Below are 13539 nucleotides of genomic sequence, written 5' to 3' on the forward strand. Positions count from 1 at the left end.
CAGCAGTGCGAGGAAGGAAGCGTACAGAGAAGTGTCTTCTCATGCCAAACTCGCATACTCGCCAACCACACCAATCTAAAGCGGTAGGCTGCTACATTTCTAAATCGTTTGAATGGAGACTGATTTTCAAAGCTAATCGTAACACTTTCTCAATTAATTCTAAAGAAAAAAAAATGTTTCGACTCAATCGTTTCTTTGACAATTTGCATGCGGTACAAGGGGTTCCAAAATCGTCAGCCTACAGCCACCGAGGTGATGGCAGCGATGAAATAGGCGAGTGTGCAAGCGCTCGGTAGATTATAATGATCACATCGCAAGGTCGTGAGAGGGCTGGCGACGGCTTCGGAAGGCCTTCATCCAGCAGCGGATTGATCATGGGGGATGATGATTGCGATTATGATGATAGCGACGACGGTTCTACAGGTTCAAATCAATGGTGTAGACCCAGCAAACTCTGGAGTAACCGTTCCACAGTGGCAAACCCTCAAGACGGCGGGGGTGCCACGTCAAGTGGCATGGAAGAGCAAGTCACGGCATGTGTACAGTGAGGTGCCCGTGCATTCCCACATCCACGGCCTGCGAAGGGACGCTGCGCGGAGGCGTGTTAAAGAAAACCTGTTCCCTTTCGGGAAATACGCCGGTTCGTTTATAGCACCCTTTTAAACAAAACAGTGCGTTGTGTAGAACAATTCATCACGCATGTACATTTGCATACAGCACAACATGGCATGTCCGAATCACCGCGAGCTGCTGAGGTACAGGCCAGTATGTGCAAAGGTCAGATGTGTGAACGTCCACAGAAAATGGCAATTACACCGCGCGCAAAAATACTGCGGCTGCGTGCGGGCGGGTAATAGGATAAAGTGGATTTCCGACGCTGTACTGTACACGGTCTTGTATATCCAAATCAGATGGAGTGGAGGTGCAGTGGTTAGCACACTGCGGTATGAGACGAGCAGAGCGACCCGAGTTTGCTTCGTGGGCATGGCTAACATCAGTGGCGAGTGATATCTGAACTGGATCTGAGATCCCCCCTCACTTCTTTACCAACATAACACTGACCGGCATGGTAGAAAAGTGAAACAACCCTCAAGACTGATACCGGGACAAGAAGCCTTCTTTCAGCAGTGGGCTAGCAATTCAATGCATGTATCGTGAACACAGGAATCGACTTCGAATTTAAACTATAAACTAATTTTATTATTACCAGTTAAGGCCCACTGAGCTATACAGTTTTTTGTCAGAAGTGACCTGGCTACAAATGATCGCCCAATGAAGTGGGCTTAGCATGTGGACATTTATTGAAGGCAAATACTCGAAAGGCATGTTGATTATAAATGTGGAAGGAAAAACCGGAGGAACCGAAAAAACATCCATGCAAACACGGGGAGAACGTGCAAATGCCAAATATACAGGCGTCAAGAGTTAGGATCAAACCCATGTCCTTCTGTATACCAGGCAAGGTAGTTAACATTTCGTCTCCGCAACTTTGACAAATCACTGTATCGTTGCAAGCCAACTGCTTACAGCATTACTGTGATACAGAATAGTTCAGAACAATTACATAACATATAAACAGAACTCATCTAATGTGCAGCCCTTGACCCATTGGGCTCCTATTATCCAATGCAGCTGTAGGGTCTACAGAAACCCCTATTATCTGCGGTGGATAACTTCGCAAAATAAAATGATTCAAGATATTGCCCCCCCCCCCATATCACGTGAACTGCCATATTCCATTAAACGGTTACAATTATAACAAAACAACTTAGATAAGGCAGTGGTGCAACAATATTTTTTTTAATGGCACCAAATGGCCACTTCATTGAAAGAAAATGGACGAGGAAACCCCCCTCTTTCATTTTGTGCAAGCTTTATGACAATGCTTGCACAAATATGGAATGCCGCTGTTTTCCTCTTGGTGCGGTGGAGAGCGGAAAAGCACAGCTTGTTTTAGCGGTAACTTTGTGAAAGAGATATTTGTGGACAACTTTGTTTTTATCGCACTACAGTAAGTGCAACACTGAGCTACATAAGTACAACAGATAATGTTTTACTCAAGCGAACATCTAAAAACATAAAAACAATGCGCCCCGAGACGCTTCGTTACACGTTACGGGCACAGTACGGTATTATGTATTACGAGGAGATTTAACACAGGACACACTGTAGAAGTGGACCGTGGCTGCCGTCGTGAACATCACAATCCAGAGGTCGCGGATGCATTCTCCTGGCGCGAAGGTTGAGACAATGAGGAAGTTTATTAAATCCCCCGCCGCCGCCTCCTCCTCCTGTCCACCTAACAGTAAAAAAGCGTTCACCGCTGTTAGTCCATTAGTAGGTCGTGTATTGCGAGGTAAAGTGTGGGTAGAATCCAATCTCTTAAAAGAAATGAGGCCAGCATGAAAGAGGAAGGGTAGGCCAAATACCCTCCAAAGGGGCTCTCTGGAGGTCCTTCTAGTGGTGGGCCTTCCACCAGCAGCGGCATGAGAAAGGAATTGCAGGGCTGCGCCTTTCACCGACTGTTGAATTTGCCATTTTGAGTAATTTTGGAAATATTTTTATGAAACGGTAGTTGAACCTGATGGTGGGACCCCGGGGGTCCCGAATAAACGTAAGTAAAAATATATATTTATTTTCGGCGACTCCGTCTCACCGCGCACATAAACGCCGCAACCCACCTGGCGCGGATCGTTCTGTTGTCGTGTCGTGTCCAAGCGCAGCGGCGAAGGCGAATGCGCAGAAGAAACAAAACTTTCAAACTTTGTTTAGCGCATCGTGTAGAGCTCGTCGAGAGGAATAGATCGCCCTATCGTTCGCCTTCAACAGACATACAATGACATCGCAACACAGTTTATGCGAGAGCCGGGGGCTTATGGGATCGACATAAGGTTCAGTTGTCATTGTCAATGTTACCGGAACAAAAAAATATATAATGAAATACAATAATACATATAACCGGTACATTCAATAAAACAGGTAATACACACCTGTACACACCTACACCACATAACACTAAACTATCACTTGTCTGAAGATATTATCTACAATTTTGAGAAGTCTCACATGAGTGTACGGCAGCAATACACTTAAAAGTCTGTTTACATGGTCACGCACAACACTCTACCCGATTGAAAACACTTAGCGCTGCGCTGGCAATCTGGCACGCCTCCAGAGCCTGCCACACCAAAACAGGTTGCTTCATTCTGGGTATCAACAAAACCCCCCCCCCCAAGCCTCCAGAAGTGTGGCTCGCTGCTCATAGATGAACTATTCGGAGGCATCAATGTTGCAGAAGTGTAACGGAACGTCAGCCGATTTGCAAAGCCAGGAAATGTCCGACTTTTGCCAAAGTCGTCAAGGTGGTTTCAGGAAAGCTGTTCCCCCCCCGCCCTCCCAGTGTCCCGATGCCTTTTGTGAAAATCAGGAATTTGTCCTGGTTTGAAAACTCTTCTGGCCTCATGCTCGGCTGACAATAAGGGTGGGCAAGGTTGCTAGATTAGTGAGCGGGGCCGAAGTCTGAAGAAGAAAAAAATATGATAATTGGTTTTTTACCCTTCTATCTGGCAACTAAACTGACACCTTTTTTTACAAGGAGTCATGTTTGCATAGACCACAATACCTGCAGTCATAATGCAAACAAAAAACATAACTATGATAATGATATGCACTGTCCTTGAAGTTGATTGGTCCACACCCGAGACAGCTTTCCTTAGAGCCTCGTCTCACATGGGTTGGACCAGATAACGCCAAAAGGCGCACAACTCAAAGACAATGCACCATCAGAGTATGAGAGCTCGGGGTAAGCATTTACACCACAATGAAGAATAAAATATTCAAGGCCACTCAATGTGGGCGGAGCCTTTGTGGTCAGGTGGGTGTGGTCATGTAAAAGTGGGCGTGGTCATGTAAAAGTGGGCGGGGCTAGCAGAGGAAAGGGCTGGCCAGATTCTCTTCGGGCTTCTGGGTTGAGCCTCCCAGATAATTAGCAAAATGTCACTGCGATTTTTATCAGAAAATAATCCAAATGAATAATTGATGTAAACAAATTATCAGTAAACACTTTGTGTCAATGGTGATTTTTTTAGATTTACGTGGGCTGTTACACAAAATGTATAAAGTGACAATTTTATATATTTACGCGATCTAACCCAAAAACCCTTATTATGGATGATATTGGTCGCGAAAGCCTACGTGTTAAACGGAGATTTCACTGTCCATAAGATATGGTAGAACATTATTTTAGACTGGGAATCAAAACTGTTTGACCATTCCAATATGAGATTATGTGAATGCTCCATCTCGATCTGGAGATCATTCAGTTGTAGAACAGGAGAATGCTGAAAAATAATGTACAATGTTACATCTGTATTTTCTGCACAAGTCTAATATCCTGTTCTATAAAATATGATACAGCACACCAAGGGAAAAACGTTACAGCAGGGTACTAAAAAATTAAGAACGGTATTAAGTTTGTGTTTGCGCGTAATTTTAATATCCTGTTTTGAAAAATATGACGCGTCACTACGAAAATAATCAATTCGCCGCTTACAAGTTTCATAACACAATGGCGTTCGTGCCAAAAACATAAAGCACTATTATTGCAACGTGAAAACACAAGTGCCTTCCCAATTCTATCTATTAACGCGCACTTATCACAATCCCTGCAGCGATTCATCAAAAATAACTGCACTAAAGCACAGAATGTATCAGTTCTGCAGTTGCTTTCACGTACGCCGATGGGATAATCACCGACTTCGCGTAGCAAACAGTCATTTTCACTATTGCGCAAAACTACACACATCAACATTTTTTCTGTGTAAACAGACTACAGTCTTGCACGACAGTACAGTATCTACATTTATATTTTGGTATGCGTAGTTGCTGAGACTATCACCTGGAACAACGCACCCAATCTCATCAAATCTCGAAAGCCCAAGGGGGAGCTGAGTTTGGATTGTACTTGGAACGGGTGGACCACCATGCACAATGGGTTGCTGGAGCTTGCAGGGCTATGTAACGTAGCGGACAACAGAGGGCAGAACAGCAAAATCAATTGTCGCACACCATACTTTCGATGCGCCCTGCCTTCGCCACTGACGAGTATGCGCTGAAGTATGGTCAAATAACCCCTACGACCCCCCCCCCAAAGCGTGAGAAGGTCCTCATCCAGCAGTGGGTTGACAAAAAGTGCCGTACATATACATATGCAGGGTACTTAGAGCAAAGCCCCATGGCACCATACTGCAATGTTTGTTGCAAATTAACTGTACTTAATAAGGCCATGTGCAATCTAAATATGCAATTACCATTTCAGAGTGCTTCAAGAAATCGCATTGTTTTACCAAATAATACGTACAGTATGTAAGCAATGGATAACGTGCGAGAGAAACTGCTGTGACTACAGCTTATCCACCACAATTAATTACGGAAAACAGTCTTCAAAAACATGGGAGTCTGTTTGCACATATAAAGTGCAAAAGGTTGAACAATGCAGAGTTAATGAAAGAGTACCCTTGTTTAAATAAACCAACAATCAACAACACTGTTCTGCGGCTCCGTAAAGTCCACGTAACGGAGACTTGGATTGGATTTCAACGCAGCGTGGTGAATAATACAGTGGTGTTTTGGTAGCGATGTCGAGAGGGACATCCAGGCGGACGGGCACGTCAACCCCTTCAGGATCCTGACCGTCAAAACTACACTGCACAAACAACATCGGAAGCAGGAAGACGACACCTCACACAGGTAAAGAACACTAATGGGGGATAAAGTTGAAGACCCCCCCCCCAACCACTTGCCATACGTTCTGGAATAAATAACTTAGCAGATGATGCCAGCGGTGGAATGGTAAACAGTTTGTCTGTTCCACTCGATCTCCCATTGCGGCAGGTGATTTTTGTAAGAATGCAGACTTTTTCTTAAATTACTCTGGCCTCTCTCTCTCTGCAAAGTCGCATTCTCACCCCCTTCCAACACCACGTCTGGCCAGTAGAATAGAGGAAGCCAAATACCCTCTAAAAGGGCTATCTAGAGCTCCCTCTAGGGGTTGACCCTTTGCCAATAGTTGCATAAGCAAGCAATTGCAGGGCTGAACCTTTACCTTATGAAAAAAAAACTTGTGCTTATTTTTGGAAAGCACTATAAATGTTTATCACCGCACACACAAAGCAGTGTTCAACACAAAAAACGCTGACTTTGTTACAAGCGCGTGCTTCTCCACACACACCCACTCTACCTCGCGCAGAATTTACACTCTGCAACGCTGCAGCAGCACCACGTTCAGCATCTACTCCACACTGGCACAGCAGATGCATAACATTTTTTTTTTTAAACATTGCAAACGGGGACAACGTTCCTACTTTCACAAACGCTTGGAGGACACTGGGACAGCCGTTCTGAAACCAGGAAGAACGCAGCCAAACCGGGACGTTTCAAAGTTTTTACAATTTACTCTATTCAATTGTCACACACACCCCCCCCGCCCCCATGAACTCAAGACTGCCCTGATTTGCTTATTTACAGTATCTTTCTAACACTGCCAAGGTTCCCCTTCAGAAGGTTTGTATACCAATCATATGTATGCCGGGCAAAGTACTGTAACACGTGCTCAACCGCTCCATTGAGCCGTTGAGCACATTCTGTAATGTTACCGAATGCCACAGTCATTTCACCCATTATCATAATTTACAGCACATTGTCAACCTACTATTGGATGAAAGTCACCCGCCCCCATGCCATATTGGACACGTATTTATGTTGAACTTCCTTCGCACCGTACGTAGCCAACTGTGCTAATCGGAGGTGCGGGGGAAGGACAAGACACTAAACACAAAAAGTGGTTCTAAAGAAAATATCGGAAGGAAGAGCATTCCAGACAGCCGCAGAAGCGCATCTGAAAGTGCGCGATGCAGTGACCGTCTTTTATGGTATCGTAGGCCTTGACCGGGTCAAAAAGCAGAGATGTAGGTTCTTTTGGAATTCCCTACACCTATGCGTCTAGCATATGGACAGAATATGCCAAATGTGACGGACCACTCTGCTCTAAAACCACATTGGGGCCCTGCAAGCCTCTCCTCAGAGTGCCTGGCAAGGCGATATTGAATAATCCTTGCCAGCACAGTGAGGAGGGAGATGCCCCAGGACATGGGGGTTGTTTGACCATACTTCACTATGCTGGCCAGTGTGGATTTGGGAATGGGGTGACCCAAAAATTGTGCATTTATAACTCACCACTGAAGTTAGCTATGGGTGGGAACCAAACTCAGGTCTCTGTGTTCATAGCACACTGCAGTACTATGCAATGCACCAGGAATTGGGTTTAGAAATGAACAAAAATGTCATCAGTATGACACTGCCTTTGGATAACCTTGAAACATGTTTTTTTTTTACCAACTGAAACTCACATGACAGCAATAATGTCTTATTTTAAAAGTCTTATTTTAAAAGTCGAGAAATTATAAATGAAATGTTAAAAGCTTTTAGACAAAACTGCAACTATTGAATACGAAAGGTGACCTTGACAACCTAGGATCGAGGTGGCACTCCCGACGTTGCAATCCTTTAACTGCCCACTTTGAGATCTGGCAGGGAATATACAATTATTATGCTGCAATAAGGACACCTGAAAAAGGACACTACAGATAGCCATCAAACTCACAAGCTGCAATGGAGTGCAGCCCCATAACTTATTTAATATTCAGAGACTGCCAAAATGGAGAGGAGATCCACCCAAAAAGTTGTCGTTTTATTTTCAAAAGTTTAATCATTTGCCTTCCAAACCTTATTAAATTACTTCAGAAACTAGACACACACAGCCATATATGTAACCATGTGTGACAACAACGGCTTAGCTCTCACTGCTGAAAACATTGAACCAAGGTGTAATCCATTTAACAATTTCTTCATACATTTTAGATGTGAAATATGTCCATTGCCATCAGCTCCAGTTACTGCTGCGAACATCTGACAGCGTTCGTCTCTGTTACAAGCGCCGGCCATATCCTATCAAAGCAAAGGCCACCTTGTCACGTCACACAGAGGACCATATGTTTGGCTGCCATTCAAGTGGTGATGCTACCGCACACACATTCAGACGCTATTTAGGTTCCAATTAGCAAGTTACGCCCCTCAGGTAACTGGGTCAGACGAGCCGCAGTCAAGGGCCTCGTGTCCCGTGTGAATGCAATTAAACGCCGCCGTGGAGATAGCAGCAGTCAGAGCTGGCCGATCTGCGCGTCTGCCCCCCTCGCTCTGGTGTCGATCATCAAGCAGCCTAGACAGTAATGAGGTCAGCTCAAGATTAATCTTAACTAAGTACATTCTAACGCTCATGCAAATTGTTGGCATCCCCTTTTCATCTCTCCGAAAGTAAATTAAACAGCAAGAGTATAGTGCAGTGCTAGGTGTATTTATTGGTAATATTACACTGCAGGTATTGCGCGAGTTGGCGACGGTTCAGGGAGGCCTTTATCCAGCAGTGGACTGACCAAGGCAGACGAATGAGAGAGGACAGTACAGTAAACCCAAATACGTGTGTATTTTTAAACACTGTATTACACATTTTTGTTTTGAAAATATTTGTAGAATCAGATCTAAGGTGGACATACTTTGAAAGAAAACTACCGTATACTCTGGATTATAAGATGCTCCAGAAACGAAAATTCACCCACAACCTTGTGCAAGGTGTCAATAAAGTTATGCAAATCTGGAACACACACACGCACCTACTGGATATGATGCAGCCACTGAAATTAGAGGGTACGGTAATACACAGCACATTGTCATATGCTTACATCGATATACTTGTGATTTTAACGCAGCCATTGGTGTACACGGCCTGGACATGGCGGCCCACCGATTGGTGGAGTAACGGAGAGTAACGGATGACTCTCCTTTTCCACATGTTCTTGCTCAGATTGGCAGCTGTATAAACTGAGCCTGTGCAAGTTATGACAGAGTATGTTGGTTGGGGGGGGGGGCAGGAGTGGGGGGCGGTCAGAAACAAACTAATTAGTGTCATTCTAAGTCAGAAAATCGAGATCCTCAATTTATAAATTATGCTTTCTGCCAGCACAATTGTGCCATCGTCATTCAAGCATTCCACCACGGTCATTGGAAAAAAAAAGTTTTTGGTGAGATGCCTCGTATGGCCCGTTCCAGGGCATCTGCTTGTCGAGTACAGTACATTTGTCATCATGGTTCGCAAGTATTCTGTTTGTCGAGTCTTCGTGCCCCTTAAAAGGACGTGGGCGCTTCCATGCTACAGTTCGTGCTTATATCACACAATGGATATACACGAAGCAAACACTGTGTTCGTGAAAACTGTTCAGTGTAAGGTGAAGGTAAAAGATGCACCCCACTAGACTCACCCGCCACCCCCCCGTAAAAGAGTATGATAGCCTATTCTTCCGCACTGATCTGGTGTCTTGGAAGAGGCGAGATTATTCACGTCACACGTGACCTGCTGTCTGATCGAATAAACTGTGGTGGTGGTGTGTGTGTGTGCTCTCATTTACACTGGACTGCTTTCTGGGTGGACAAAAGTGGTGGGCGATCTTTTGAAAGCAAAAAAAACCTCGCACCCTCGCTTCAACTACCGCATACGGGGAGGTCGAAATCAAATCGGCAATCTCTGGATTGCAAGTCCAGTGTGCTTAACCATTACACCGTGGCGGCAGCCGTCAAGTTACATGTAGCCTGCTCATAAATTAACACCAATGACAATAAAGGCAAAAAAAATCGCGCTGGAATAAAAGTGTGAGCGTGTTTTTTTTAAAGCTCACTTGCCTGCCAACTTCATTAAAAATGCCAATTACTTTCAAAAAGTCATGGTGCTGTTTTGTTTCTCTTCCCCGTCATGCTAATCCTCATTAAGGTTTGCAGTAAATATGCATTCAAATAACGCGAAGCTGTGGCTTTTTATAAAAGGTGTAGGAAGGACAAAAACGGGAGCACACTACAATTACTGCATGTGTTGTTACATGTGACATATGTTCCCTGCCACGCACCACACAAACCCCCCCCCCTCCCCCAACACTCCAACAAAGTAATTAGCTGTTGATGAGCCATCATTATGAGTTGGCCTGGCTCAGGCCGGCAAACAGCACCCACCCTCTGCTCCTCCTCCTCGACTGCCTTACCCAACCACCACCCCTACCCCTTTGCTGGCCAGCCACCAAATCCACAGCACAGGCTGTTCCCTCTGCCACCCCACAACATACTTGGCATTTTGTCCCCCCTCCCACCCCTCCGCATCTCTCTCCAGTGCCCACTGCTCACTCGCCACACCACTTAAAACAAACGGGGGGGAGGGGGGGCTCTGCCACGCTTGCTTGCGCCTATTAATTGTCCACCAACGTTCATTTGTAGCATTACAAACGCTTTGTGGGGACTCCCCACCCTCCCGTGAACGTCTCTCTCCGTGCTTCACCACTCGTTGAAGCAACAAATGTGCCGCCGTTGTAGATGCAAGTCTCCAAAAATAGTTCTCACAAAAACCCTCTTATCTGTTAACCCGAATAACCTGCTACCATTATCCTCTGAAACGCATGTTATATTCGTGGTCCATATTCACTTCCTATCATCAGCGATGATCCCAATTTTTTTTTAACCTCGGATGAAGGGAGAATACATTCGTTAAGAACTCTTCGGAAAATGGTGCCCACGATATTCGTCACCCACACCACCGCGGACGCATAAGAGACATTTATTCGCAAGAATGCAAGATTGCCACATATAAGTCCCTTAAAATTCTACTTTTCTCATTAATGAAACTTTATACTCATTTGGAAAGTCCGGTGCACGCACACAGCCATGGACCTACAACACGACAGCTATTTTGGTTTTTCAAATGTATTTTTGGATCGTTTCTTCCGTTCATGCGGGAAAACGGTAGTTCCTTTACAAGTGTGACGCTGCATTTGCAACTTAAACGCAGGACCAGAATCATAACATCCATAAGCGGTTATGATGCAAGTCTGCAATACAGATGGAACCTCATGCAGTGGCGATTTGGTTTTGTGTTATTGGCATGGGTGGAAAAAACCCGATTTTTCCAGCGGCAGGCATCGGGTTTTTTTTTTTAGAACCAATTAAACCGGATTTTTCCCAATCTCAGATGATCGGGTTTAATATAAAAGACAATTAAACCCGATTGTAAAAAAACCCAACTGTGCCACCCTTGGTTTTTGGGCATCTAATCAGATAGTGGTTCTTAACCTGGGGTGCGCGAGATGCCCTTTCTGGGGTTGCGAGACCATGCAGGATTCTTTTAGAAGGTAAATCATTGAAAACACAAATTAAGCACGGGCACGCAAGTACAACTATTTTGTTTCAGAACCAATGGGTTGCAGGCTGCAGTAAAAGTTAAGAACTACTGAATTAGATCATCAGATGCGTTCCACCATCAACAAACTCAAGAGACCGAACCAATAAGCACAAGGTTCCTGGAACTCATTATACAACATTACAAGGGAACTCCTCTTATCCACGGCCCTATTAACCACAACTCGTATTGTTCACGGCAACTGTAGGGCCCCATTTCGTCCTATTATCTGCGTTCTTTCCCATTATGAATAGCGAAGGGGTCTTTCTAATTATCGCAATCTTTTCTGTGGATTGGAGAAGATGAGCTACAAATTACTCATAATACCCACCGTTATCCACTTTTTTTATAACCAACATCAAACTAGGTGCAATGGCAGCACTTGTTATGATCGCGAGACAACACAGATGCTCACAGACATCAATATACACTCAGAGACACAGAGACAGACATGGAGCTAGAGGACATGGGAGAAACATTGGACACAAACGCAGCGACAGAGAAACAGAGGCAGAGACAAGGAAATATATGAATACAGATAGACACGGAGACGGACAGGGAAGCACTTACCCTTTTCTGTAAGTGGCCTTGGGCAGGACACGTCGCTAGCCACCAACACCTATACATTACACGACTTGAAAGACTTGTGCACTGTAGCACCTACACCTGGGCATGCATTTTGTGCCTCTCCGTGTCTGTGTGCGTCTTTCTGTCAGTGTACATCTATCTCTGTGTGCGTCTCTATCTCCTGAACTGTTTCTCACACGTAGACACGTGTCTGCCTCCCATGTTGTGTCTCTCGTGTTGCTGCGATGGCGTCACCGCCACTTGGTGACGAACGGCGGCTGTTGTTGTTGTGTCTCCGTGTCTGTGTGTTATCCTCCGTCTCAGTTGCGTACATGGAGACAGATACATGCAGACAGACACCTGTCTCTGAAGCACCACATGTTAGTATTCGTGTGAAACCACGTGGTGCTTAAATGACCTCCGTTGCCGCTCGAAAAAAACGTATCCGAGATACACCTCGCGGATAATAGTAAAATCGCGGATAATAGGATTGGCAATGTCACCATGCATACGAGGAGTTCTGTACTGTAATGCGGTGAAGTGGGAGGTGCAGTGTTTCGCACAGCACGTTGTAATACGGCTGTTTTGAGTTTGAATCCCAGCCACGGCTATTATCAGTGTCTGCGAGCGATAATCGGAACCGCTCACGAACCTGCGCTGACAAGGCGTGGCGAAGTATGGTCAGACAACTTCCACGCGTGTCACGGCACGGTGAGGCCTTCGTCCAGCAGTGGATCAGCAAATGGCTGAACGTTGTTTTAGCGTCCTGTATTTAGACAAGATGGTGCCCTAATAAAAAAAAGATGACATGCAGATTAGGCCTAAGATGAAAATGATTGCAAGTAAATATAGGACTGTGAAAAAATGTTCACCTACATTGATAAAATGATGGTGGTGATGAACTAGTGCAGCAATGTACAGTAGTTGCTAAAAATCACACGTGATATAAAGCTGTTGCTTCAGTCTTTTAAAATGAATAACAGGCACATCAAAATATAGAATTCTCTGAGTCTTTAAACCTCTCAACCTCGAATTTGCCTGCAGAGGGCCAGTCAACTGAAACGTTTTTTTCTTTCCTCTCAGCGATCATTTTTTGTTAATGTTGACAGCATTTAAGCACAAGGAGGTGGTGGCAGATTTTTTTTTTACAGATCTGTGACGATTGGTCAATGAAATCAACAACATATTGTAAATATTCTTTGGGTCTTTCGGTAAAGTCACATAGGTTCAAAGAAAATAACAAAAAACTACGACGTTTCGATCACAACACAAGCGATCGTCATCAGGAGGAAAAAAGAGGAGGAAATCTGCTGAGGCAGACTGTTTTAAAGGTTTAAAATTGTTGTCGCCCAAGGGTCATAAACGAAGTGGGCGGGGCTAGTTATGTTAATGTGAGAAATTAGCATAAGATCGGTGAGCGGCCTCCACGACGAGGGCACGGAGGTGGCTATGTTAATGTGAGAGATTAGCAAGTTAATGGGAGATCCTTCACAGATGGGATCAGATCACAAATTTTATGTACTGTGTTAAATCGAACCTGGATCTTGTGCTTGCTCATGATTTTTTACATCTTTTTGGTGACCCCTGCTATGTATGGCAAGGTAATGGTTTTGATTGGGGCCTCAGATGGTTATTTTTTCCATAAA

At 44.7% G+C, this 13539-nt stretch overlaps 1 protein-coding gene across 7 annotated transcripts in view; it reads right to left on the bottom strand.

Annotated features, from left to right (window-relative positions):
- The window catches only part of LOC144946159 (nuclear receptor coactivator 2-like), a 78100-nt gene that overhangs the window by 61190 nt on the left and 3371 nt on the right, over nucleotides 1–13539 (bottom strand). Inside the window, exon 2 of one of the 7 annotated variants that reach the window (XM_078874968.1) lies at nucleotides 2682–2696. The exons of the other annotated variants lie outside the window; for them this stretch is intronic. The gene's annotated coding sequence lies outside the window, so the exon portion shown is untranslated. The remainder of the gene's footprint in view (nucleotides 1–2681; nucleotides 2697–13539) is intronic. 7 annotated transcript variants of the gene reach the window in all.

Source organism: Lampetra fluviatilis, chromosome 2 (genome assembly GCF_964198595.1).
Source record: "Lampetra fluviatilis chromosome 2, kcLamFluv1.1, whole genome shotgun sequence".
Lineage (NCBI taxonomy): Eukaryota > Metazoa > Chordata > Hyperoartia > Petromyzontiformes > Petromyzontidae > Lampetra > Lampetra fluviatilis.